Here is a 27,397-nt window from a genome sequence, read left to right on the forward strand (position 1 = left end):
CACGGTTTCACGGCAAGGACAGACATGCATTATTAAATAATACAGATGTCCCAGGGCAGTATTCCAGGGGCACAGAGGAAGGGCATCAATCCAGTCTGGGGAGCTAAAGAAGACGGCCTGGAGGAGGAACCATCTGGACAGGGTTTCACCAAAGGACTGACCAGGCCGAACGGGAGAGGGGTGTTTTGGGCAAGTACTAGGTGCACTCAGGGACACACAGGTGCCACCTGCCACCTGGTGTGCAGTGTCTGTGTCGGGGGTGGGAAAGCAGTGAGAGATGAGGCTGGGGGAACATGTGGGGCCGGTAAAGGAGGGCTTTGTGTAGGTCAAGGGTGAGGGGGTATGGGTGGTGGGGCACAGGAGCCCCTCCTGCCTTGAGAGAGCTCTTCGCACACTTGAGTTCAGTGACCGCACATTGCTAGTTTGAAATTGGCCATGGTGGGAATCTTTACACCATGAGAAGTAGCAAGTGCTACAAATCAGAGCCAGTTCAAACAAACAAACAAACAAACAAACAAGCAAACAGACACAAAGACAGAAAGGGCAGCCTTTGGTGGATTTTAAAGTAAGGGCATGGGATCATTAGCTTTGCTCCACAGAAGGATGCTCTGGCTGTTGCAGTATGAAGGATGGGCAGAAAGAAATGGGCTTGGAGCCAGGAGCTGGGTCTTGGGTGACCTCTTGGCGAGTGTAGGAGGCTGCCAGGAAGAGCTGGGTAGTGGGAGGGGACAGGCCCCGCTCAGTCACCTGACCCCACTGTGTGAGCAGCCTGGGGGTGGGGTGGAGAAGTAGGTAGCTCCTTCAGCCTTCTTCAGCCAGAGCCTGAGAATCTGCAGTAAAACCCTTAATGAGAAACACCTGGGCTCTGTGCCAGCCAGGCTGTGAGCTGGGGCTGGGCGGGGCTTGGGGACTGGAAGTGAGTGGGAGGGCCTGCACTCCATGTGTTCCAGTGTTTACTGGGCCGCGGGCCTAGGCTCCAAGAGATGCTGGAGATCCAGTGATGGTCACTGAGCAGGAGCCCCACTGATCAGCTGAGTGCCAATCTGTGAGTGCTTCTTTTGCAGAAGCTTTTTGTCAAAGTCACAGGTGTCAGCCCAACCATGCTAGGTCCTGGGTCCCCCATATCTTCCCCATCTGAGTCCTGGGGGCAGGGAGGGGGTGTTGATTCGTGAGCACAGGAAGGATGCATTCCCCTTTCCCCTCCTTCCCCCAACCCCGTTCAAGGGGGAGGCTGTGTCTGAGACCCCAAAGGGGAGACTTGGCCTATCCCAAAGCCCACTGGGGTGTGGCCTGGCCCAGCCTGCCCTTCAGATCAGAACTGACCCATGGGCTCTAGTGCCTGGAGATCTGGGGTGGCCGTGGGAGGGGCTGGGCTCAGGCCCTCTACCCACCTTTCTCTGAGGAGGCTCTGTCAGGGCAGGAGGGCATCTGGGTGGGAGGCTCCTCCAACCAGGCAGCACTTCTCTTTGGTTTCGCAGGATGGTTCGGGATGACCTAGAAGCAGCCGTGGGGTTCCCAGGTTGGGTGCTGACCAACAGAGCTCTTAGGCTCCTGGCTAGCAGTGCCAGCAGTCACCAACCAGGTGATGGGAAACTGGGAAAAAGATGTTCTGGCACTGGGCGGATGCCACGTTGAGAACTGAGTTTCCATCTGCTGGCTACATTCGGAGCCATCCCGCCACCCAAATTCTGCCCAGGTGACCCTCAGGCTCAGCTCAGGGTGTCCAGGGCACACACAACATCTCTGTGCACATTAGAAACAGCACCCCCTGCAGGCAGTTCCTGCCCTGAGGGCACATGGCACAGTGAGCAGACATGCCCTCAACTGCAATTAGAAAGCAGGACAATTCCCTCAAGCAGACGAGCTCCTGTGCAGTGGCCAGTGTGCACAGACGTGCCTGGAGGCCCCAGACATGCCCTCCAGTGGCCAGAGGAGAGGATTTCATCTGCACACGCAGCTATGCCCTCTCTGGCCTTTCCCCTTACAAAGGCCACCCTAGCTTTGGTTAATAAACACCCTGGAAAGGATGGGAGGGACTTGGAGGGTGGGGAGGGGTGCCAAGAATCCTCAAACAGTTCGAGGGCTGTGGGAGGTATAGCCCTCCCTGACACCCACTCTAACCACGCTCTCTCTGCTGACAGCTCTGCCGTAGCTGCTTCCAGGAGGGTGAGCCCACACTCCTTCTGGGCACCATGTGGGGAGGGAGGCCCAGGCATCTGGCGATGAAAGGCACAGGACCCAGGCGGCCCCAGCCACCACCCAGGAGACAACCCAGCCCTCCCTGTAGGGCTTCCCTCTGGTGCTATGTGGTCCCCTCCAGCCCCCACCCACCCCCAGACACACAGAGTCTCCAGCATAGTCCCAGAGGCTCCTGGGTAGAGAAGCTTGCCTCGCCAGCTGGGCTATGAGAGGTGGCTGACTTCATCTCAGCCCTTGCAAGTCAGTCATGCTTGCCAGCACCCTGGCCCTCTTCAGGCCATTGACCCTTTGAGTGAGTCCCCTGGGGAAGGAGCAGAACACTGCAAGCCAGGCTCAGGGACACACCCCAGATCTTGAGCGTATCCCTTGCATCCTGGGCCTCGGGTCCCCTCCTCTGTAAAACAAGGTCAAAAAGTTTCATAATGTGTAGGTCAGAGCAGAGCTGGGCCCTGAACCCAGAGCTTCCTTGCAGCCAGAGGGGGTCACGTGCTTCTACTGGACCATGCCCCCCTGGGATCCTTTAGGACATGGTCAGCCTCTTGGCCCTTCTCCACATACATGGATTTCTGGAAGTCACAAAATTGTGTGGATTCTTAGGATTCACAAGGCCACATTCTTGAAACTGAGGTTGAGAAGGGGAGTGGTTTGCTAGTCAGAGGGGGAACCCACACAGCTCCCCCACTCCCTCCCCCGGCCTGCTTGCTCACAGCCCAGTGCTCCTCCGGCTGCTCAGGGTGGCTCTCTAGAAACTCATCCAGTTAGACCACACATACATTTCATCCATGTTGTGACAGGGCCTCCCTCCCACGGGAAGAGAATGTCCCCCTGGAGAAGCAGGAGCAGCTGTGCCTCCCTCCGTGACTACAGTGTCACATGAGGCCACCCTCTCCCTTCGTCCCCAGTGACTGACTCACAGAACAGCAGTTAGTTCCTTGAACAGAAAGGAGCGGCGGCCACTGACTGGCGGGAAGGAGGTGACAGCTCCCTGGGTGGTCAGTTGCTAAGACCAGGCCCCTGGTTTGCGCAGCCTGGAAGAGGCTGGGCCAGGGCCTGAGAAGCCAGGGGTGGGGTTGGGCTCACAGGCAGGGATTCCAGTGGCTTTTATAGGCCAGCCCCCTGAGGCCAACGGGCTGGAGAGTGGAGAGTGGGTTGGGGAGCAAGGGGCTGCAGCCGCGGAGTCAGTGCACCACTGAGTCCCCACTGAGCACCTGCAGGATGCCCAGCCCAGGCTCCCCTCTGGCATAGGCACCTTGCCCTTAGGGACACCATGATTCTGCTGGGAAGACACACATCAGATCCTGAGGACTTGGCCCTCTGAGCCGGACTCAGCCCTGCAGGAGCCAGGGAAGAGGGAGAAGCCCGCTACGGGCCTTTGGTGTCAGGGAGGGACTTTTTAGGCTATCCCGGAAGGGTGGGTAGACTTTTTTCCCTAGGGAAAAGTCTAGAGATAAGAAAAAATAGGAAACTCAGAAACTGAGGTCCAGTGGGAGAAATGAGTTGGCGGTGGGTGGGCCTGGGGGATGAGGGGCTGGACCTCGGCCTCTCTGGGCAGTGCAGACAGATGGGGGTGCTGGTTTCCCTGTGGGGGCCACAGCCCTGGCCAGGGCAGGCCACCCGAGGGCACGATGGCTCAGGGGACTGTGACAGCTTGGGCTCTGGTGAGTCAGGGGCTGCCCCCTAACCCCTGGTTCCCAGCATCCCTCTCCGTGAGCGTCAGTCAGCTCTGGGGATGCCCCCTCCCCGTGGGGCGCTCGGGCAGCCAGTGCCTCTCGGGTGGGGCAGCTTCTCCTGGGCCTTCTGGGGCTCTCTTGGTCCTGTCCAGGAAGCCTCCCCGATCACCTGCTGCCTCTCCCCAGTGTCATGTGTGTCCTGGACATCCTTCTGGAAAAGGGGTGCTCGGGGGCTGGGCCACACACCGAGGCAGCCAGCCTCCTGGGGAGCACGAGCCCTGGATGGACACTGGGCCTCCTGCTGCCTCCCCCTCCTCCTCATCCCACAGGCTGTTCTGGCCTCTGCTTTTCCCAGTGACTTTCTCAGCAGCTGCCTTCCGATTCTCAGACCATCAGCACTCACACGGCAGGCCTCCCGGTGGAGGTGGATCTTGGAGTGCTAGGAGGGCCTGTTTGTGACTCTAGAAACTTCCAGGAGCTTCCAGCCTTCCAGGAGAGGGCTGAGGCTATCCGTGGAAGCAGCTTGGCCTTCGTCCCCCCCCCCCCCCACAGATTCTCTTCAGGCATAAGGGCAGTGGGTGGGGTCGAGACCTGGGAAGAAGGCAGGAATAGCCTGAGGAGTTCTCACACTGGGGACACACCATTCTGTCTGCCTGGTGGGTCTGCAGGTCAGGGGCAGCTGTCTGCGGACATAGCAGGAGGGCTGAGAACCCAGAGGGAGAGAGAGATGGGAAAGGGCACAGGGAGAGAAGGGGCTGAGGCCTCCTCTCCTCACTGCCTCCACCATCCCGACACAGAAGCACCCCTGGCTCTCACACCAGTGTCCTGGGGTCTCTGTTGTCAGAGATGCTCCTCAGCTTTTCCCTGGAGCTCCCACTAATTTTAGGTTCAGTGATGGCCACTCCCAACGGGGCCCTGTCACCATGCTGTGCCGTTATGGGAGAGGCTGTGGGAGTCCAGCCCTGGGTGCCTTAGCCAGGTGCACTGACCAGAGGGACGGCTGGACGCTGCTGACTCGTGACAGTCACAGTACTATGCCCCTCCCCCACCCTGCCCCCGAGACTGACGACTTCCTGAAAAGGGGTTAAATAGGGAGTTTGTGACATGGAACATTTGATGTGACCTGAGCACTTCCTGTTCAAATGACCCCTGGGGCTCCTGACCTCTGACAGTGTCCTGTGCATGGTCAGAAGGAGACCCGGGTATCACACTTCTCTGAGTAGAGCTGCTTGAGGCTACTGAGCGCCCTGGGCACTGGGAATCGAGGCTCCCTGACTCCTGTAGGTTTGTTTTGAGTTGCTGCCACAGAGGCTTCTTGGTGCCTTGAGGCTTAGGAAGTGAGCTGGGGAATCCCAACAGGAAATGAATCTTCCCGTCAGATTGCCGTTCTGATGCCTGTCCCCCTTCCTCAGGGCATTGAGCAAAATAGATCGGAACACACCCTTGGGAGCCCGATACTGAATCCCCAGGGCCCAGACTCCCGTGTGTGTAACTGCCCAGGGCTTCTAGTCAGGGCTTGTTGCGGGCCTCAGAGGGTCCCTGGGATTGGCTGAGCAAGCCCACACTCTGTAAGGACACGTGTGTCCCCCTTCCTTATGTGAGCTGGACCTTGAGGGATGGGCAGTGGCATCATTTTAGTCTCTACTCTCACTGCGCCCAGGAGCCTTTGAGAAGCCTTCATCAGAGTGGCTGGTGCTCATCCTTGTCTGGGCTGGGATGCCCACGCCTTTCGCCTTTCGTAAAGGTAAAGCCTCTACCGAATGATTTCTAAGGAGACTTCCCATCCCTCTAGTTCTATGACACCCTGGCTGTTCTGGTGTGAGACATGGGCCCTTAGCTCCAATCTGAGCTCAGGGGCTGCAGTCTGTGGGGCGTGCCCCAGTATGAATGGGGAATTTCATGGTAGGAAGACCTGCTTCTTGCATGGAATCTGAGCTGAAAATGGATTGGCAGAAACGTAGACATCAAACTGCTTGTCTATCATTACATTCCATCCTCTACCCTGACCCCACAGCTGGAACCCTAGAATTACAGGTTAATTACTGCATGCCCAGTGAGGTGTAGGTTCAATAGCTGGTCGCCTAATGGGTCTTCTGGAAGCCTGAGTCCTCAGCAGTCTCCTGCATGTCAGAGAAGAAAGATCCAGTAGCAGTGCACACACCCCAACCCCTGCACCAGTGTAGACTCCGGCAGGTGCACTTGCTGGGGCGTGCTGAGCAGAGAGGTTCCAGGCCTCATGGCAGAGCCAGGAAAGCTCTCTGGGAAAAGAGGCCTTTCTGAGTTTTTTAAGGTTCCAGTGTCACCTAGTGAGTCAGAGCAATGGTCTGTTCCCCAGGCCCTGTCTCATCCTCCCCCGGCTGAAGCCCACCCCACTATTCCTGTTAGCTGCATGGCCATCTGACCTGACCAACCAGTTGGTCAGACTTGGGTTGCCCAACGCATTACGTGTCTGCTGCCTGCACTGCCTGTGAAGCAATGTGGCTGAATCAGGCCTTGGCTAGACATTAATGAATATCAGACCCATGGACTAGGGCTAGCGGTGGTGGGGGTGAGGGGCTTGAAGGCAGGACAGACTTTCAGGAGAGGGAGATGTGGTAATTCATCTCATCGTAGGCAAATGGAGAGAAGTATTGAGCTGGCTACCACCCGCCCCTCAAAGGCAGTGAATATAAGAGAAGACTCTAATTGCCTGGGGTTCCGTGGGCAAGAAAGAGCAGGGGAGCCTGAAAGCCTGTCCCAGGAGGGGGTGAAGCATGACTGTGGTCAGAATGTTGAAGAGGCAAAAACAGAGTGTGTTTGATTTCCTGGGAGAAGGCAAACTGAACGGTGACTCAACTGAGAAATATTCAATCAAGTGTTTGCTTTAGGAAGGATGATGGAATGAGCAGCAGTCCAGTTATGAAGGAGACGAAGCCCTGGACAGGCCTCTCCCGTTCCCCCAAGCCCTGGCCCCCCAAGCCCTGGCCCCACACTGGAGGATAGCTGGGATCTCATCTCCTGTCTTCCGCAGTCACAAGAGATGGGAGGTTAAAAGGAAGATTTAACCCAAATATCCCCCAGATGGAAGTGCCTCCCTCATGTTCAACGTCCCTGGCTGCTGGGCAAAAGCATTCCTCATCAGTGTCACTGGCTGGTTGCTCTGGCTTTACTTAACCCATGGCCTCTCTGGGAATGGAGTCCCCTGGACCAATCCCAGGGAATCAGTGTGTCTCCCGCACTCCTCCCGTATAATCCATGCATCTGAGAGCTTTCTCTGCATCTAAAGGGAAAGAGAAGGCCAGCAACCATTTATGCACTGACCACTCTCTGAGGTGCCCAGGCCATTCCCAGCATGATGGTTCACGTGGGAGAACTGGGTAGGTCATGGCTAAAGGTCAGGTAGAAAATAAGGGCTGCAGAGAGACTGGGGTACACCTGCACACTTAGCCACCTGGATGTCCTGCAAGCTTCGCCCTTAAAGAGAAGGATGGAGGGTGGATCTGGAGGGCAAATGGAAGTTGACACAGGTGCCGACCCCTTCTCTACATGGCCACCAGGGGCTGCTTCTAAAACCCATACCTGAGTGGGTACCTGCCTAAAACCTTGAGAATAATCAAAGCAATTGTATGAATTAATAAGGGCCACTCTGTGACCCCAGCTGGCCTCTTTCACAGGACTTGCAAGGTCAATGCCAGTGCTCCATTTTATAACTGAAGCAACTGAAGCTCAGAGAAGCAAACACCTGGATCTCAGGGCCAGGACTTGGTGACCCTGACGCCCAAGCCTGGGGCTGACCCTGCTGTGGCTGCACATCCTGTCAGGGCCTGTGAGGCCCCGTGGGAATGGCCCAGCCCCTTCCAGCCCTGGCCCAGCCCCCTCCTTACTCCTGGGCTCCAGCCAATCTGTGTAACTAGTTTTCTGAAGCCTCCATATGCACTCACCTCTCTGAGCTCTTAGCATAGAGATCAGCAAACTGCGGCCAGGAATAAATCACACCCCACATGCCTGTTTTTGTATAGCCTGCAAGCTAAAAACGCTTTTTACATTTCACATGATTGAAACATTTAACAAAAAAATTTTGTGTGTGTGGCATGTTGAAAATCATGCGCCAGTTCAGTGTCCATCAACAAACTTTTATTGGCACACAGTCACACCTATTTGTCCACATACTGTCTGTGCTGCTCTGAGTAGTAGAGTTGAGTAGCTGTGACAGAAAAAAGTATGGCCTGCAAAGCCTGAAATATTTACCATCTGGCCCTTTACAGGAAATGTTTGCCAACTCCTGCTTCAGGGCGTTGCTTTTTGCCGTGTTTCTCAGTCTTTATGGTGTTAGTGTGTGCCTTTAAATGTCACCGATAATACTTGAACATGGGCTCATTGTGGGGGACTCACGCCAGGCAGGGGTCAGGACATGAACCCCTGTTTCCATCTCCCCCCGGGGTGCTCGCTGCCCAGGTCTCCCAGCCTTGCAGATATGCTTCCTGGGTCTGGGGTGCCTCAAGTGCTTCTCTGACAAACTCCCACTCCCACCTCAGGTCCAGCTCTACACCGTCGCCTTCTGTCTAGGAAGCTGCACCAGGCCCTCCCCATCTCCTCTATGTTGCGTCAAAGGCAGCGTAGTGTGGGGGCTGAGAGCACAGGTGCCTGTGTCTGAATCTGCTCCTGCTACTTACATCGTTGGGCAAGTTACTCGGTTTCTCTCTCTCTTGGTTTTCCCCTCATCAGCTACAATGGGGGTCATGAAATGATCCACTTCATATCTTTCTGTGACGCCCATGAATAAAAATAATAATACCCATGGTCTGCTTGGAACAGGGCCTGGTACACAGAAAGTGCTGCTGCGTAGGAGAGTTCATCGTCCCAGCTGCTGGGCCGGGCCTGCACCACGGAACTTCTCACCTATTCTCCGCCCTTTGTTCGGGGCCCATCCCCACAAGGTCTTATGCTCCTGAGGGCAAGGAGTGTCCTCTGTGCTCTTCCAGCCCAGAGCAGGGACTCGGTGACAAACCGGTTTTCTGTAAGAAGGCAGGAGGGAGGTGTAGGGCAGCGGTCTCATGCCCTGAGAGGATGAGGAGGAGACCAGGTCTTCTCAGACCAGGTTGTAGGAGGTGGGCGGGGTGGGGGTGGGGGTCCTGTGAGGGACAAAGCAGGATGTGACGCTCCAAGCACTTGGCCCAGACAGTGCGGTCCCTGAGGCTGGGCAGGTGAATCTGGAACAAAAACGGGACCTACCCTGTCAGTCAGGAGGAGCCCACCCTGTGTTTATTGCTGAAAAGTCTTTGAAAAGCCTCGGGGTCGCCATGCCCATATGTTGTGAGGAGGGGCTGGGCAGCCCAGTCAGGCCCAGGCCTTCCCCCTCACCCCCACAGCCACCTGGCGACAGTAGGGAGGTGGAGGGTGTGGTTCCTGAGCGGGCACACTGCAAGGCTGACTGACCCCTCGGATCAGCCAAGACCCCTCTCAGACCATCCCAGACCAGCCTTTTTGGAATATTGAGGCTGGTGGGGTAGGGGGTGGAATGCATCTTCATGTCCAGTCAGGCTGTCCCCTGTCCTTCACAGGGCCATTTCTCCAGCTTCTGGGAGCCTGCCTGGCCCTGCCCCTCTGTGTCGCCCTTGAGCTGGGCAGGCGGGTGTGGCAGCTGTTGTGCAAAGGGTGAGCTCACCTGCCTTGCCCGCCCTGGCCTGCACCGGCCTGCCCGCTGCAGTTAGTCATTGTTCAAACGGCCTGGCAGGCGAGTGGGCTGCAGAGGTAGACGTGACAGGCTGGGCCGCTTCTCCAGGTCTCAGCAAGCTTCCCAGGCCTGGGGCTGGAGCCCTTCCCCAGGACCCCACAGCAAGCATCCCAAGGTGGGGCCAAGACCTTCTTTCCTGATTCTTTAGTAGGAACTTGGCAAATACTTTTGATTGAATTAAAGAATGTCCCTTTGTCAGTTTCCTCTCTTAGAAGGCCTGAACTCAGAGCAGTTCAGCAGTGGAGACAGCAGGGCCCAAATGCCTCAGTTCAAACCACAGCTCTACCACCTACCTGCTGTGTGACCTCGGCCAGGCATCATAATCCCTCTGTGCCTGTTTCCCGGAACATAAAAGGTGGTGTTGGTGATATTGATGCATTCCTCAGAGGACTGTCCTGACAATTAGGAAATATACAAAATGCTTACTATGCCAGTAACAGGAAGCCCAATGCCTGAAACCAAGACTAAACCACTCATTGCTGGGTTCAGTTAATCCCCAAGAGGAAGCCTAGTGGCCACGGGTGCTGGGCTGGGCTGTCTGTGCACATGGTGCAATCACTCCTCACATGCTGCCTTGTGAGTTAGATACAAGTGTCCCCATTTCCCAGAAGAGGATACCCAGGCTTGGGGAGAGAAGTGACTGCCCAAGGTCACAGTGGTTTAAGTGACAAAGCATAGATTCAAGTCCAGGTCTGTCTGCACCTGAATCCAGTTCTCTCTACTACCCAGCACTGCCAGGTTTGCAGATCAAAGATGCGAATCTGAACTTGTCAGGCAGTTAAATTCTGCCCACACTCACTGACATCCTCTGAGCGCCAGGGCATGGCTGGGGATGGGGCAAGGGGGTTCTGCTCTGAATTCTGCTGTGAGAAACACAGAGATCAGCAACACCCAGCCCAGCCCCTGCTCAGAGAACCCCAGATGGATGAGGAGATAGGAGGTGCCATGCATGCCACTGTAGGCTGGGATCTGGGGAGCCCCAGGATGCCAGGCAGGGCCTGGGTGGAAACTGATAGGAAAAGAGCCTTGAAACAGCACACCCATTTTTTGCAGTATAGTTTATCAGGAAAGGGTAGCTGTAGAGTTTGTGGGAGGCCTGAACCCCTTCTCCCTCCCATCCCAAGCCTCCCCGTGGAGCAGCTACTGGCTGTGATGAAGGCAAAGATAGCTGCAATGGGATTGTGCTAGAAATACCAGCTAAATAGCCCTAGTAGGGGAGCACGCACCTCCAGGGAGGGTCTTGGCCCTCTGCAGGGGCTCTTGAGGGAGAGTCTGGGGAGTCAGGTAGCTTGCTCCTGGGCCACTGGGAGCATCCTTGGAGCCCCGTGGGAGCCAGCACACCACGGGATTAGCAACCGGGAAGAATCCATGTCAGGCATGTAATCTGAGACCTTGGGAAATAAGGGACCATGAGGCCAAGTAATGCAGCCCAGGGACCGTGGCGGGTGGTGGGGGGCACGTATGTGTGTTGAGGACTAGGTAGGGCATCAAGGCTCCTCAGAATGGTGAAATTGGTGGAGTTCATCTCATGAAAGCTCTAGAAAGCTCTCTTTGAATCCTCCACCTCCCTTGGTGTGGGGCATCCTCCCTCTGGGATGCCCATTCCTTCCCCGACTCAAAAGCTGGGTGCTCCTGCCCTCTCTGCCTCTCTCCAGCCAAATAAGCTCCCAGAATATGTTCTGATAAACTCACTACCCCTGAGCTGTTGATGACTCAAAATAGGGCTTCCTGGGTGGCCCTTCCCAGCTACCTTGCTGTCCACTGACTGTCCTCCTGCTCCTAAATACATGGCCACTACCTGTGATGAGGGAACACAGCTCCAGGCAGGAAAGGTGGCCCTGAGCACCAGTCCCCCAGCTTTCTAGGACACCAAGGCAGCCTGTTCCTGCCTGGCTACAGCTGGAGGCATAGGAAGGGAAGCTGAAAACCTGCCTCGGCCATGACGAATTCCAGCCCCAGATGCCAGACTCAAGCCGAGCAGCTCTCCTGCATGTTCATGGTCACACCTTGGAGGCCTTGAGGACAGAGGCCGTTCCTGGCTGTGGCTGAAGCTCCAGATGGAGGTGTTGGGATACATGGGTGAGACCCTGGCCAGGTGAGAAGAGGTGTGATTCATGGTGTTGGTGCCAGGGAGGGACATGGAAGATATTAGAAAGATCCTGAATGAAGTGAAAAGGTCTAATCTCTCTAATCTGTCCACACACACCACCAGAATTATCCTCCTGATCTCAGCCAACCTGGCCCTTCAGTGACTATCAGTTTCCTAGGTAAGTATCAGTGTCCCCAAGGATTAAGTAGGGGCTATGAATCTTCAGGTGATGCTTTTCCTACAAAGACATATGTTACAATGTAAGCAGATTTCAGACCAGATTCACCACAATGACATATCTTTACTAGCAAGTAGGCACAAAAACAGTCATGAGGCCCCATCCACTGAGCTCTGGGACATCCCCTTTCTTTGTCCGAAGGTGTACCCCCAAAGCACTTACATGAAAGGCTCAGTGCCTAGGGATAAGCCTATGTTCTGTCTTAAGGACCAGCCCACCTTCTGACTGGACCAGGAGACAGGCCTTCTATCAGAGCTGGGCGATGATTGGGACCCAGAATCAAATGGGAATAGACCCCAAGCACTAGCCCACAAGTGTTAGGTATCCAGTTTTTCTGGAGCCTTCTATCTTGCTCAAGCAAAGACACAGGTTCATGCTCCATCTTTCAAGCCAGACACATTTCTTGCACATCACTTCACCAATGACAAATGATCTAGAACACTTTTTAGGCTACTTAATGAATTTTCAGGAGCAGATTTAGGTAACTGTATTTGAAGTGCTGGTTAGCCACACTCCTGGAGTGTGAATTCCTTTAAGTGTTAACTAATCGCCTCCAGAGCATGACCTACAGTGAACTCACACATAGACACACCATCCCTCCTGTTTGTACTGTGATGCCTTAAAGTAAATTGCAGACAATTCCACTAGCCTAGGTTTCTCAATCTCAGCACCACTGACACTTTGGGTTGGATAATGCTGAGTTCTGGGGGCTGCGCTCTGCGCTGTAGTGTTTAGCAGTGTCCCTGGCCTGTACCCATGAGATGACAGTAGCACACATCCCCATCTCTGCTTGTGACAACCCAAAATGTCTCCTGACACTGCCAACTGTCCCCTGGGGACAAACTGCCTCCTGGTGACTGAACTAGAGTGACTACATTTATTATGCAATCTGGGACACTTTCTTTTTATACTTTTTATAACAGAAAATGTCAAACAAATATAAGAATAGACAGACTTGTATAATGAATTCCCACCAAATATCACTCAGCCTATCTTATTCCATCTCTGCTCCCACCCTTGAATTATTTGGAAGCAAATCTCAGACAACAATCATCTATAAATATTGAAGCATGTCTCTCTAAAGGATAAGAATTCTTTTTTTTTTAAACACAACTACAATGCTATTGTCATATCTTAAAAAATTAAAAAATAATTCCTTAATATCATAAAATATCCAGTAAGTAAAACCAGGATACTTCTGAGAGTGTAATGGAGAGTTAACCAGGATAGGAGGCATAAATTGATACTGTCCAGGAAAATGGGGCCTAAGGCAGGCACACTAAGACATTGGGCTAAATAGAGCCCTTCTAATGCATGTGTCTAAAAAGTCATTTCCCTGCTCGAAAACCTCCACAGGCTCCCCAGTGCCGAAACACAAAGTCCTGACTTGGGCAGGGAGCCAGCTGGGGGCAGCAAGGGATTATGGGTGCCTTTCAGATGCCACTGGCCCAGGGAGGGTGCAAGCACTGTGCGTTTGTTTGCTGGCATCTTTGATGCACCTTGGGGTCCGAGGACGTGCCAGGCCTAGTTGCTATGTGCTGTTTGCTCTGGGCTTTTCCTTTCATTCATTTTTTAATTAATCTCGTTAAAATAGTTCTATAAAGAGCAAAAGAAGGAACCTAGCAGAAAAGAAATGCTCTACAGTTTGTAAGGTCAGGGGAGGTGGGAGCCCGCTGGCCATGGGCCAGTGCAGCTGAGAGCTGCTCACCCACCTCACACTTCCAGGCTCCAGTACTTGACTCATTCAGATTTCTTAGAATCTTTATAGAATCTGCATATACTTCTTGTGGATGAACCTAAAATCCTTATGAGATCTTAATGCAAACCATGTGGAAGCTTCCCAGAATCCTTTTAGAAGCCACATGGGACTGTCTGGCAGCAGTGCCTCAGTGCCCCCCCCACCTTTCAGTGTCAGAGGAAGCTTCTGTCTGGCTCTTCTTAGCAGCCCATCGGACTGAGACTCCCGGGCCTTCCCTGGGCCCCAAAGAAGAACCCCTGGGACACAAACACACTGAAGGCAGGTATAGATATACACAGGGGGCTCCCACTGTTCCAACCCACCTGGGGCCTCAGGTCAGCCCAGGCCACACCCAGTCTGAGGTGGAGGCCACTTCTTCTCCCTGGGGGGCTGCCATGCCACCCCACACCCCCTGCCTGTCTTCCTTGGGTCTTTGACAACCCCTCAGCCCAGGCCCAGGCTGACTCTCCTGCTGCCCAGACCTCTCCAGGCTACTATTGGGTCTGAGGACAAACTGCCCATCTCTGACACCAGGAATGAAGTCACATTTCAGAGGATGTTCGCGCCAGCCTTTAGGGACATTTCCTACCCTCAGAAGAAGGCTGGCAGCAATCTAGCACCTCAGTCTTGATGGTGTTGGTGCAGTAACCCCAGGGAAGCCTACAAAACATCCTATCAGAGACATATTCCCGTAGGAACTTCAGAGCGACTGTATTCCGAATGGAGCATTTTCATGTCCCCAGATCGGGTGTTTCCTCCACCAGGAATGACCTGACTTCTGTCTGTGTGTGTGTCTCAGCCTTTCCCGTCCTTCAAGGCCAAGTTCAATGTGACTTTCCCAACTGAGTGTGAGGTTTTACTTGCTTGCTCTTTCCCTGTGCAAATCCCCCTTTTAAAACTTCTGTTAATGTCCCCAGTGAGATGAAACTTCCTGGCTGCCGCTGTCTATGGCCACAGATGAGCCCCAGGAGCAGGACTCCCCACTTCCAGCAGTCCTTGGTCCTCGCTGCTGCAGGACTTTGGTGCGTTCAGAGCCACCTGCCCCCATTGTGTCCCCGGTGTGTTCAGGAATGAGCCCTGCCACTCGCCGCTGTAGCTTCCTCCCCCTGCAGGCCCTGGGGACTCCTGACCCACCTGCTGGCACCTTTGTCACCCGCACCTTGCACTTCTGTTCTTGCATTCCAAGGTCGCAGTCTTCAGGCGCCAAGCAGGGCCACCTTCCCATCAGGTCCCACTGGCTGGGGCACACATGCAGGTAGGTCCTCTCTCCTTTCAATCTGTACATGTTTTGTCACCCAGGCCGTAAGGAAGTGAGCTGCTGATGTCCAGGCTTTCATATGCTCTTATTTCAAGAAAATAAAATGAAACAAAATTCTTCCCAGTTTTTGTCTATAGCCCCCTCTCCATACAGCCTCAAAAGCTAGCCCAGGGGAGGGCAGGGGACTAGGGTGGTCACATTCTCCGCAGTCCTGTGATCCGCCCACCCTCAGCAACACGCCTCTTGCACCCAAGGCTGTCCTTCTTTTTCAGCACTGCCTCCTCCCCAAAATAAACTAAAGGGGAAAAGAAAACCCATGGGCAAACCTGCTCACCTACAAGGACACCACAGGCCCGCCCCGGCAGCTCCTGGTTGGTCCCACCCAGCAAGACTGCTCAGGTAGCCCTGACCTTCCCCATCCTGTGCATGTGGGATCCCACTGCACTCCGACCCTAAGGACAGACCAGGGCACGTGGCTAGAGCAGGACTTGAAGGCCATGTGGCCAGTGCCAGGGCTGCACTCCAGTTTGCTATGTATCAAACTAGTATGTCTCCTACTACACACGTGATTCTTGACAGCAAGGATGTGGGGGTTATTTATTATATTCACTCACAGGACTAGTTCACTGCCCCTAGCCAGCCCCCCCACCCTGCAGTGTCTGCACGCATTCCTCCCTCAGGTGTGAGCAGAAGGAGAGCAGCACCGGGACCCACCAGGCTGCCCCTTGCTGTGCCAGATACAGAACTCAGCCCCCCTCCCAAGATGCCCTCATGCTGTGTTGGGGGGTCTCCCCTAGGGCCCTGGCGCAGCACTCCTGGGCATGGCTGCGGCTGAGGGTCTGGGTTCTGGTGCTCTCCTTCCAGGCCCTTGGAGCCCGCCCAGGTCAGGAGCAAGGGGGGAATTTCTCCTCCATGCCATGTGGCACCTTTGTCACTAAGCCAGGTGGTATAGAGAAGGAGGTGTGGCCTGGAGCCAGGAGATGGGGCTCAGAGTTCTCACCTGCTTCTGAATTACTATGTGAACTGGGCAGTCACTTTATTCTAGGCCCCTCTCTAAAATAGGACACTAACCCTTGTCTCGTGTGCTGAGTTAAACACATGTTCATGGTCATGTTCACACATTCCTTGACATGCTTCCCATTAAAAGGCAGAGTTGAACTGTCATCTCCTTCGATATGGGCAGCTTTGGTAAGATGCTTCTAATTCGCTGAGGCAGGAATGATGCTGCATGGCCCCATTTCTAGGTTAGACGGGGGGATACAGCATCTGCCCGTCTTTGTTGCACCCACACGCAGCCCCCAGGAGCCCTGAGCCCACATGAGAGAAGTCTGGCTGCCCAGAAGATGCCATGCTGGCTGGAGGGACGGGAGGCATGACTACAAGGAGACGGAGGTGTGTGAGGAGCCCCAACTCTCCTGCCCCCAGCTACCAGGTGCCCCAGGCCAGGCACCAGGCATGAAATGACTGGCTTCAGATGATTGCTGCCCACAGCCTCCAGCTGCCCCAGCTGCTGCCAAGTGGGGCAGAGACAAGCTGGCCCCTGCTGAGCCCTGCTCACTTTGCATATTCATGAGCAAAATTAATGTTGCTGTTGTTTTAAGCGGCTTAGCTTTGGGGTGATTAGTTATGCAGCATTAGCTGATAACCCAGCACGTGCTTACCTTCAAGGGACGCTGTAAGCACCACCCGGCACCATCTCTTCCACATGGTAGGCACTCAATAAAACTGAATACATGTGACCTGAAAACTGGGCCAGTGTGGGTAATTGTTGGTCACATGACAGAACAACCTGGTTACCACCTGGTGAGAGATCTGTTTGGCTAAGCTAAGTCACTCTGGGTTTCCTGGAGGTGCAGAAGGTTAGTCACCCCAGCGCAGCCAGTGGGCTGGTTCCAGGGATGGGGGTGTGTTCCCTATGGGAGGAGCACTGAGAGGAAGGGTGTTGTTTTCCCTGTTGGCTGTTGGCAGGCCAGGCTCCCAGGAAAGGGTGGGGAGGGTGGGGAGGGTGAGGAAGGCGGGGAGCAGGGGCCTGAGGCTGGGCTGGGTGATGGTGGATGGTGGTCCCTGCAGGATTTGCACCCTGCCTTTCCACCTTTTGGGGTCTGTGCTCTCACCCTGAGGCTGAGGGTCTCCCCTGTGTACCTCTAAGACCAGCTCTGCACAGGCTTAATACACAGGCTGGTGTCCAGTAAATGTGTGTTGAAGGTCTCCACGCATCTCATCGAATAGCCTGGCAACAAGACAGGAGGTGGCCATGAGGAAGAGTGGCCGCCCCAGAGCCTGATGTGCAGGTGGCAGGAGGCCAAGTGCGGGCCCCTTCCCGCCCATGCTGTGGGGAGAGCAGGCCTTATTTGGAGGTCCCTGTCCTACTCTGTGCCCCATATCCCGGGCCCACCCCCCTGCAGTACCTGCCCAGCCCCGCCAGGCCTGCAGGCTAGGGTCCCAGGGCTGGGCCCCCTGCCGCTCTCCGCTCACTGTCAGGACCTCTGCTGTCTGCTCAGCCAGCCTTCTTGACCCCCGGCCCCACCACAGCTGGTGGATGAGCTTCCTCTTCCTCCAGCCTGTCTGAGCCCACAAGCCACCGCGCGGTATCGGCTCCGACTACTGTTTTCCCAGAGGTGGTTCGCCCAGAGCCAGAACTCAGAATCCACATGCAGAGGCTACTGAAGAAAAGGCTGAGTTGTTGGAGGCTCTTAGGCCTTAAAGGAAGCAACCCAGGCTGCTTCCCCTGCCCCCACGCAACGCTGCCGCCTACATTTCCTTCTAGACACAGAGCTTCACAGCAGGAAGGCCTGCCCGCCAGAGCCTCAGGCCGGGCCAGGCGCTCCATCTGCCTGCCTGCCCTGGGCCTGGATGTCTGCCCGAGCAGATGCTATTTAACTTGCTGCAGGAGAAGTGTCTGTAAATGTTAACTACTGACCTAAAAGCAGCCTGTCAGAAGCACCCAGCTGCTGGGTCCGTCCCCACTATGGAGGCCACGACCCTAATGACTGCACAACTTGCTTTCTCCAGGGGGGGTTCTTGCCGATCCCCATCACAAGATGTTGCTGCCCTGAGATCGCGGAGCTGCACTGAAGGAGAAGCAGGTGAGCTTTGTACTACGGGTCATGGCCAGGCTGCAGTGCCCACTCGCATGCTGGAAGGGCCCTGAAGCCGCGTGCTCCTGAGACAGGGACCCGGCCTTTGTGGGAACTGGCTTGGTCTGCAGCTGGTGCGGCAGGAGTGCAAGCTCGTCGCCTGAAATCAGGGTTGACTCTGTGGCCTTTTAGTCACAAAGGAGGGAGTGTGATGTTCCACTGGCCACGTGGCCGACAGCCCTCCCGGGGCCCTGTTCACACTGGTACGCCCAGAGATGGTGTCTGCTGGGGCTCCGGCTCTCCCTGGGGCATCACTCGACATGGGAATGGGGGGTCCTCAGGGGAGGAGCTCCCAAGGGGCTCTCCTGCTTCCTCTTGGTCCTCCTCTCCTGGCCACCTTCTGCCTGGAATTGCCAGAGTTGTCAGGGGTGGGGAGAGGGGGTTCATAGGCTGTGCAGGGGTTTACCTCTCAGTGCGATGCTGGCGAGAAGCCCGTGTCCCTGCTTCCCTCCAGCCTCTGCAGGGCTGACGACAGGCCCTCTCCGAGCATGCCCACCTCCGCTGGGGAGTAGCTCATGTTCAGACCAGGCACCATAGGCTGGGCAAGCTGGGGGTGCCCATGTGTCCCCAGGTCATGGGGTGAATTTTTTTCTTTCCATACTGCCCATATCCCACTTTCTGGGGCCTGGCAAACACCTGTATCCCTACACACAGCACCGCCAGTGTAATAAATGGGGCATTGACCTCGAGAAGAAGATTTAGAGCCTCTGAGCTTAATTCCACACTGGCTATGCATTGACATGTGGCCATTGTGGCAATGTGAGTGGGCTGTTTATCTTGGAGACCCCTATCTATGAAATCTAAAGTCAGACTCCCTCCCTCTGGGCAATTTGGAATGAGAACAGATGGCCTGGCATAGCTGACAACACTAACCAGTGGCTGGGGGACAAAGGGTCAGTGTCCTGCCAGGAGAGACAGGAGCAAAGGGCTGCTTGGCCATGTGGGAGCCAGAGGTTGGAGTGGGAGGCCTAAGAGGCCCCCTTGAAAGAAGGGGGTGAGTGGAATGAGGCTGAGGGGCCCAGATGACACCCTTCCCACAAAGGCCTCTGCAGGGGCTGGGAGACATTACCCAGAAATGAAGGACCACTTGGTTCACGTCGGCACTCTCTGTATATGCCAGCAGGCGGACAGTAAGGTGTGCAACAGTAAGACCACTAACAGGAGACGTGGGGCTAGACATGGGGATGTGCACACACGTGTGGGTGCATATGCCCACACCCACACCCACACCCACACCCTGTTGGGATGGGCTATGCTGGAGGCAGAAGATCTGAGCAGGGCAGACAGTTATTATGCACCTCATATATCTCCACAGAACCACAGAGGAAGAAGAGGATCTCACGGCTGCACAGGGACTTCACTCTGCGTGGGAAAGACACACCCTTTGGACACCCCCACACACCAGACACTGGGATTGCAGCGAGTGAGAAAAAACTAGACAGTGGCTGTGTCTCCCTGCTCTGTGGTGTGAGTTACAGGGCTCAGCAACGCCCTGTAACTGGGACAAACAGAAGACACGCTGGGCTCATAAATCTTTCTTCTTGGCCCAGTGTGAATCAAGAGGCCATTTTCCAGAAATGAGCATCCACAGACTTTTGAGGCCTTTCTCCCGAAAGACTGTGATATTCTCCTGCTGTCTGGAGTGAATGCCATCTAAATCCAGCTTTCCCATGATGTAACTGGCAGGCAGCATCACCCCCAGAGATCTGGAGATTTAGGAGGGGTCTGATTCGAGCACAGAGGTGCTCCGGGAAGTGGAATCAAGTGTCTGGGCCTGTGCGGTCACCACAGCATTTCCCTGCCTGCTTCTGGGTATACTTCTGGGAAAGACCAACATGCTGTCCTATCACCCGGGAGATGTGGATGACTGCTTGAAAATCTGTATTTGAAGGACCCCCCACCCCGACCCAACGTGCCTACAGAGTGACACCTCTGCGGTCCCCTGTACTTGGGGAGCACATGGGCCACGCTTGCCCCCTTGTATGGACAGAAGAGGTTTCCTGGCCTGGCTCAGTAGAGACAGGGAGAGGGGAGGGAAAGAGGCGGGGACAGGTCCAGCCCAACACTCATAAAACCTCTTCATCTGCATGTTTATGGGCCCAGGTCCCTGAAGTGAGTCTTTAAAGTCACACAGCAGGCTCCTGTGTGCTCATGAGATCCCTCCGATCTGTGGATCTGTGATATGCTGCCCTCAGCAACACTTGCTGCCCAGGCCACTCTGGTCCCCTCCCATGTCACGGCCATTGGGCGACAGGGAAGCAAGGGGCTGGAGAGTCCAGGGATAGTCCTAGCGCTGAGTGAGGGTGGAGCTGGGGGTGCAGGGCCCTGGGCTGGGGGTGCTGCTGGGCACAGGTTCCCCAGCTTCTTGGGGAGATTCCACATTCTCTCATTATCTTCTGCCCAACTACCTGGTGGAGGGCAGGCATCCCTGGTGACATCCCAGGGTCCCCAAGCTATGTCCCAGCTCTTCCTCATTCCAGAGAAAGTGTGTGGAATAGGGTTGCCAGATAAGTCACAGATAGCCCAGTTAAATTTGAATTTGTTGAAAAACAAGTCGTTTTTTTAGTACAAGTATTTCCCATATATTGCATAGGATATACTTATACTAAAAAATTACTTGTTTATCTGAAATTCAAATTTAACTGGCTGTCCTGTGATTTTATTTGTTGAATTTGGTCACCTTAACTTGTAAGGAACCACAGTTACTGCTGCAGGTCACTGAAAGCCCTCCCTGTGTTCCAGGCACTGGGCTGAGCCTTTGCATGTGTTATTTCATTTAAACCTTATCAATTCACTGCATCCCAAACTTGGATGATTTACTTACTACTTTCAGGATGTTTGCCGTATCTTTTGCACACCGCTGGTACTATTTTTTATTTAATTCTTTTCTTTAGATCAATTTCCTTTTTCTAAAAAAAAGAATTTTTAAATGAAATTTTATATGCACTATGAATTGTCATAATAGTTGCACAATTAAACACAATATGATCATGGTATTGCCTGCTGGATACTCTCGCCTGCTGGAAAATTGGAGGCTGTGGTATTCTGAGGTATTTTGATCACTGATTGAGAGGTCCAGACTCCTGCTGTGGCTGATACTGTTCTCTACCATCGTCTCATCTTCCTTGCTGGAAGAGTCCTCCTCCTCCGAGAAAGGCTAGAAATGCTATATTGTACTCCCTTTCCCAGCCTCCCTTCAGTCAACAAGGGGTTATGGCCCAGCTGTCACCAATGTACATCTGAATTAAAACCTCTGGAAGCTTCTGGGAAAGATTTACCTCCCTAATTAAAAAACAAACAAACCTTGGAAGCAAGCTTAATGTCCATCAGAAAATGAATGGATAAAAAAATGTGGTATATACATAAAAGAGAATTATTTAGCCTTAAAAAAGGAAATCGTGTCATATGCTACAACATGGATGACGAACCTAAAAACATTATGCTAAGTGAAATAAACCAGTTACAAAAAGACAAATATGGTATGATTCCACCTATATTTATGTGAAATATCTAAGGCAGTCAAACTCTTAGAAACAGAAACTAGAAAGGTCTCCCCAGGGACGGGGGGGGGAGAGAAAAACAAGGGGTGATTCATTAGGTCTAGTATTTCAGTTTTGCAAGATGAAAAAGTGCTAGAGAGTTTTTGTATAACAATACACAGTAGCAATTGTTCTGAACACCTAAAAATGCTAACATGGCAAATGTTATATATATATATTTTAACACAATAAGAGAAAATTTTGTAATTGGACAGTGACAATTATTGTACAGTTTTGTGAATCACTAAATGGTTCACTTTAAAATGGTCATTTTATGTGAATTTCACTTCAATAAAATTTTTTGTGTGTGTATGTCTTACAACAAACAAATTGTGATTCAAGTTACTCTAAATGTCTTTAAATAAGGTCATAGATATATACAAATCCTGGTGCAAGGCAGCCATTTGTAGTTATGAGGGGACTTGCCTAACGACCAAGCCAGTAAGATGAAGATAACAAGGAAAGATGGAAAGAACCTGGGTCTTTGATGACCTCATAGAGCTGCTGAGCTTCCCTGAAGCTGCCTTCGCCTGAAAGGCTATGTGAGATAATGTGTTTTCCTCCTTGTTTTATTCACTTTTAATTTGAGTATTATTGCATCAAAGGCATCCCAACTTGTATGAGAGATTTTCTCCTTATGTGCTTAGAAGAATTTTGAAGAAAAATGTAGAAGGAGTACATTTCCTACCATGGGATTCACCATTATTTAAAGGTATGTCCACAGACTGAAAAATTATCTATTATACCACCCCAAATCTCTAGTTTGGGGTGGTATAATAGAAATCTTGTAGAGTTGTTTTCCCTATTGTCATGTGAGACAATAGCTATGGTCACAAGGCTAAGAAGCTGAAAAGCCTTCTTCATTACTAATGAAACCCTGAGTTTTCATGGCACAGCTGGAACGAGTATTTCTGGTGAGGAAGGACAGGTTGGATTCTAGTCCTGAGTCTTCCTTCCCTCTGAGGGACTCTTTGTTTCTGCTCCCCACTGACCCCTCTACACTGGCCTCCATGATACCGAGCCTGTACCCCCATGGAGGCTCCTTCCCTGGCGCTCTGGCTCAGCCGAGACAGGCTGGAACTCTGACCCACACCATGACGAATCCTGAGTGAGACAAGCACAGAAACACAGAAACCAAGGGTCACAGACACGATAAGCTCCCCACACCCTCTCTGAATCCTCAAAAGTGGATCCACGGCATTCTTGCTTCCAAGGTTCCCGGACCTCTCCTCCCCACCCCATACCTCACATGGAGGCTCCTTCACAGGCCCCTCTTCTGCGGGCCGGCCTCCCCACAGAGCATCGTCTTACGTGCTGGTACTAGAGGAGGTTGTCTCCTGCATTCCTGGGCCCCTTTGCTGCTCAAGCTACAAATTTTGTTCTAACCCTGCCCACCAGGCTCCTCCATCCTCACCTCTTACCTCTCACCTTGTCCCTAGGGAATGATCAGTAGCCTGGTCCCCATTACCAATCCGGTGGCATAATGACCTTTTATGGTTTTAATGATCAGGCATCCACTTGCCAGGTGGGACCCTTGGGCCCACGTGCACCAGGCCTGGTCACAGAGCCAGGTAGAACAGCAGGCCTGGCCTGTGAGAGACAAGCCACAAAGCACTGGGGAACACGTGGTGGGGGAGGGTGAGCTGGGGGCGTTACAGAGGGTGGGGTGCTGTAGATCAGTCTTCTTGGGGCCTTCCTGAGAGGGGTCCAAGTTAAAGCCATGAGCTGGGTCCCCACTCAGCAGTCAGAAGGGGTACCCCCGGAGCTCTGCTGTCTGCTTGCCCACCCCCTTTCCAGGGCATACCAGGCAGTGCCTGGCACTTGGGGCGACGGACGACTCACATCTGGCCCCTCTTCCTCCATAAAAAAGTTCCTGTTAGTATCCTATGTGAGTATCCCTGAGAAAAGGTTTTTTTTTCTATAGACAGTGGCCAGCTTGAAAATATATGTGAAAAAAGATCCTCTTGGTAACACAATTAAAGCTCACAAAATATTTAGGACCAGTTCTAAAAAGAAATGGGAGAGACTTATATGAAGAAAACTGTAAAACTTAATAACAGACATAAAAAAAGATTCAGTTAAAGAGGGGTGTGTACTATATTGGGAAACCTCAATATTATGAAAATATCCACTGTAGAAAGTATCTATAAATTCAGTTCAAAACCAATCGTCATTGTGATTTCTAATAAAATTGACAGTGTTATTATTATTGTTCACATGATAGAAAAAAATGCATAAGAAAAGCCATTTTGAAAAGGAAGAACAATGGTGGGGAATATATTTTGCCAGATATCAAAACATACTATAAAGTTATGGAATTAAAAAAGACATAGGAATAAATAGACAAATTGACCAATGGAATAGAATGGTGAATGAGAAATGCACCCTTAAACATATAGGAATTTAGTATATGATAAGGTTGGTATTTCAAATGAGAGGAAAAATAGTTGGTTAAAAATGTTGGGAGAAATTACTGCAGAAAATGAAAATCAAGTTTGAGCTCTACTTCATACCATTCATAATAAAATCTGTAGATTACTTAAAGAACAAAACACTTTTTAAAAGCTACAAAAGAGTTATAAAAAAACATTATTTTTATGGTTTTGTGATAGAGATAGCTTGTGAAATACATAAGATTTTTTTGTAAATATAGACAAACTACTCCAAAATGTGTATGGAAACATAAAGGAATTAGAGTAGCCAAAACAATTGTGTAGAAGAAAAATTAACTGAGAGTTATTCTACCCAATTTTCCACATGTTATATTATATAGGTATAGTAATTAATTAAGGCTGGGTAATATTAGTAGGGGGAGAGACACAGATCAATGGAACAGAACAGAAAACCCAGAAATAGACCCACACAAATGTGCCCAACTTATTTTTTATAGAAGTACATAAACAATGGCGGAAGGAGAGCCTTTGAAACAAATGGTGCCGGGGAAACTATAATCCATAGGCAAAAAAAAAGGACACCACACCTTATACAAATATTAACTAAAAATGGATCATAAACTTAAATGTGAGACATAAAACTATAAAACTGTTAGAAAAAACAAACATAGGAGGAGAATCTTCGGGATCTTGGGCTAAGCAGAGTTCTTGGCTTTGACATAAAAAATGCTATTATTAAAGGAAAAATTGATAAATTGGACTTACTCAAAATGAAAAACTTTTACTGTGTGAAAGACCCAGTAAAGAGGATGCAAAGACCAGCTAAAGACTGGAGAAAATATTTGTAAAACACTTATCTCACAAAGAAGAGTGAAAAAACCAAACACGTAAATTCATAAATGGGCAAAATCCCAGGAGAGCTATGTCACTGAAGAGACTATTCTTGTAGTAAATAAACACATGAAAAGATGTTCAACAGCCTCAGCCATTAGGAAAATGCCAGTCAAAACCACATGAGGTATCACGACCCATCTGTCAAAATGGCTAAAATGAAAAACAGTGACAACATCAATGGCTGACCAGGCTGTGAAGAAATTGTATCTCTTACACTCTTTGCAGGTGGGGATATAAAATGGGAGAGCCGTTGGAAAACAGTTTGGCAGCTTCTTAAAAAAAAACTGAACAGGTAACTATCATTGGATCTACCAATTGTGCTTTTGAACAATCTGTGGACAAGTGTTCCTAGCACCTTTTTTGTAATAGCAACAAAATGGGAACACCCCAAACGTTCTTCCCCAGATGAATGGTAAGCAACATGTAGGCATCCACACCCTGGAATACTTCCAAGCCATAAAAGGGGACAATTTTGATACACAAAGTAACTCCAATGAATCTCCAAGGACTTATGCCCAGTGAAGAAGCCAATTCCCAGAAGTTACACATTTCATGATTCCTTTTATAGAACATTCTTGAAGTGACAAAAGTATAGAAATTTGGAGCACATGAGTGGTTGCCATAGTTGAGGATGGGGTGGCAGTGTGCTGGGGAAGGGAAAGGGAAGTGGATGTGGCTAGAAAAGGGGCACACAGGGGCTTTGGGTGGTGAGAGAGCTGTTCTGCGTGGCCTACCCCAGTGTCAGTGTCCGGCTGTGGTACTGTACTACAGATTTGCAAGATATTACCATTTGGGAAGTGGGTCAGCAATATAGGAGATCTCTCCATATCATTTCTTTAACTACATGTGAATCTACAATTATCTCAAGATTAAAAGCTTAATTAAAACAACTAGAAAAGAATAAAAAGAAAAGAAAAGGTATTATTTGTATGGATTTGTGACAGGGAAAGCTTATGAAATAAGACACTCAAAACAAAAGCCAATAAATGCAACCACATCAAAAGAGACCATAAACAAAACTGAAAATGAGCAACCCATTAAGGAAAATATTTGCAACAATGACAATATCCACCTATTAATATTTAAAAATATAAATACCTCTTATAAATCAATATGAAAAAGTAATGCACAAGGAAACGGGACAGAGGATAGGAAAGGACAATACGCAAAAGGAGAAATCCAAATGGTCACAAAAACCTGTTGTAAGATGTGGTATCTCTAATGATAAAGGACGTGCAAATTAAAACGATGAGGATCACTTTTTATTCCATCAGACAAGCAAAATAGAAAGTCTGATGGATGCAGGGCTGGTGAGGACACTGGGTATTCTCATCTTCTGTTGGTGCTTGTATAAATTGGTAGAACCACAGTGGAGGGCAATTGAAAGAATATGTAAAACCTCAAAACGTGCTGACCTGTGACCTTGGTACCTTCCCTAGAGAAACAGTCCTGTGTGTCCTGTGTCCTTCTGCAGCTTCTCTTTATCACAGTGAAGAACTGGAAATGACCTTGCTGTCTGTCACGGGGAGAATGCTTATGTAAACTCCAGTGCCTCACTTCTGTGGAACACTGGGTGCACAGCTGCTTGGAAGGAGGAAAAGCAAGTTGCTGGTCATACACAGTGAATGACAGATACCATTCATGTAAACACACACCCTTCCTGGGGGTCATTTCCATGTTAAATTCAGGGCGGCAAACCTCCGAGGATCAGGCAACACAACCCGGGAATCCTAAAATGTTTCTCTCGTCTGTTTGTTTTCTCTTTCTAAGGAGATTATTCTGTATCTTTTCTCTCCTCACATCTCCCACATCTCCCCACTTCACGTCCAGTTGGTGACCTTGCTTAACACTTCAACAACAAGAAAAAATTAAAAATAGAATTGCCTTATGTTTCCAGCAATCCCACTTCTGGATTTATATCCAAAAGAATTGAAAGTAGGGTGTCGAAAAGGTATTTGCACACCCATGTTCACAGCAGCGTTATTCATAGTAGCCCAAATGTGGAAACAACCTGGATATTCACCAACAGATGTATGGACAAACAAAATGTGCTATATACATATAAAGAAATAGTATTCAGCCTTAAAAAGATGTGAGATTGATACCTGACACAATTGTGGCTGGACTTTGGAAACATTCTGCTAAGCAAAATGAGCCAGACACAAAATATGGTATGATTCCACTTACACAATGTACTTAGAAGAGGCGAATTCATAAAGATAGAAAGTAGGATGGTGGTTATCAGGGGCTGGAGGGACGAGGACTGGGGAGTTGTTTCATGGGCAGAGAGTTTCTCTCTGGGATGGTGGAAAGTTCTGGAAGTGGATAGAAATGATGGTTGCATAGCATTGAAAATGTACTTAATGCCACCGCATTGTAAAATTTAAAAGGGTTAAGAGGATAAATGTTACATTTTGTATATCATCTACCCCCTCACACACAGAAGAAGAAGGAAGACAGCAGGACTCACTCCAGCAGGTTAAAAAAGAAAAATCTACCTTGTTTTCAAAGGCACCCCCTCCCCAAGTC

General features: G+C 51.2%; 2 long non-coding RNA genes across 3 annotated transcripts; one reads left to right on the forward strand and one right to left on the reverse strand.

The window, feature by feature from the left end:
• Positions 1–7,557: 7,557 nt before the first annotated feature.
• LOC130682632 (uncharacterized) lies at positions 7,558–16,625 on the reverse strand. Its single transcript, XR_008995935.1, has 4 exons — positions 16,567–16,625; positions 14,782–14,989; positions 10,809–10,973; positions 7,558–9,977 (listed from the first exon to the last, which is right to left on the reverse strand). It is a non-coding gene; the product is annotated as an uncharacterized LOC130682632 (long non-coding RNA).
• Positions 16,626–16,934: 309 nt separating this feature from the next.
• Positions 16,935–26,675, forward strand: LOC118910562 (uncharacterized). 2 transcript variants are annotated; one of them, XR_005024034.2, is made up of 4 exons: positions 16,935–17,991; positions 19,358–19,465; positions 22,187–22,293; positions 25,094–26,675. It is a non-coding gene; the product is annotated as an uncharacterized LOC118910562 (long non-coding RNA). The 2 variants fall into 2 exon arrangements; XR_008995934.1 differs by lacking the exons at positions 22,187–22,293; positions 25,094–26,675 and having other exon boundaries at positions 19,358–21,319.
• Positions 26,676–27,397: the final 722 nt, after the last annotated feature.

This window comes from Manis pentadactyla, chromosome 2 (genome assembly GCF_030020395.1).
Source record: "Manis pentadactyla isolate mManPen7 chromosome 2, mManPen7.hap1, whole genome shotgun sequence".
NCBI lineage: Eukaryota > Metazoa > Chordata > Mammalia > Pholidota > Manidae > Manis > Manis pentadactyla.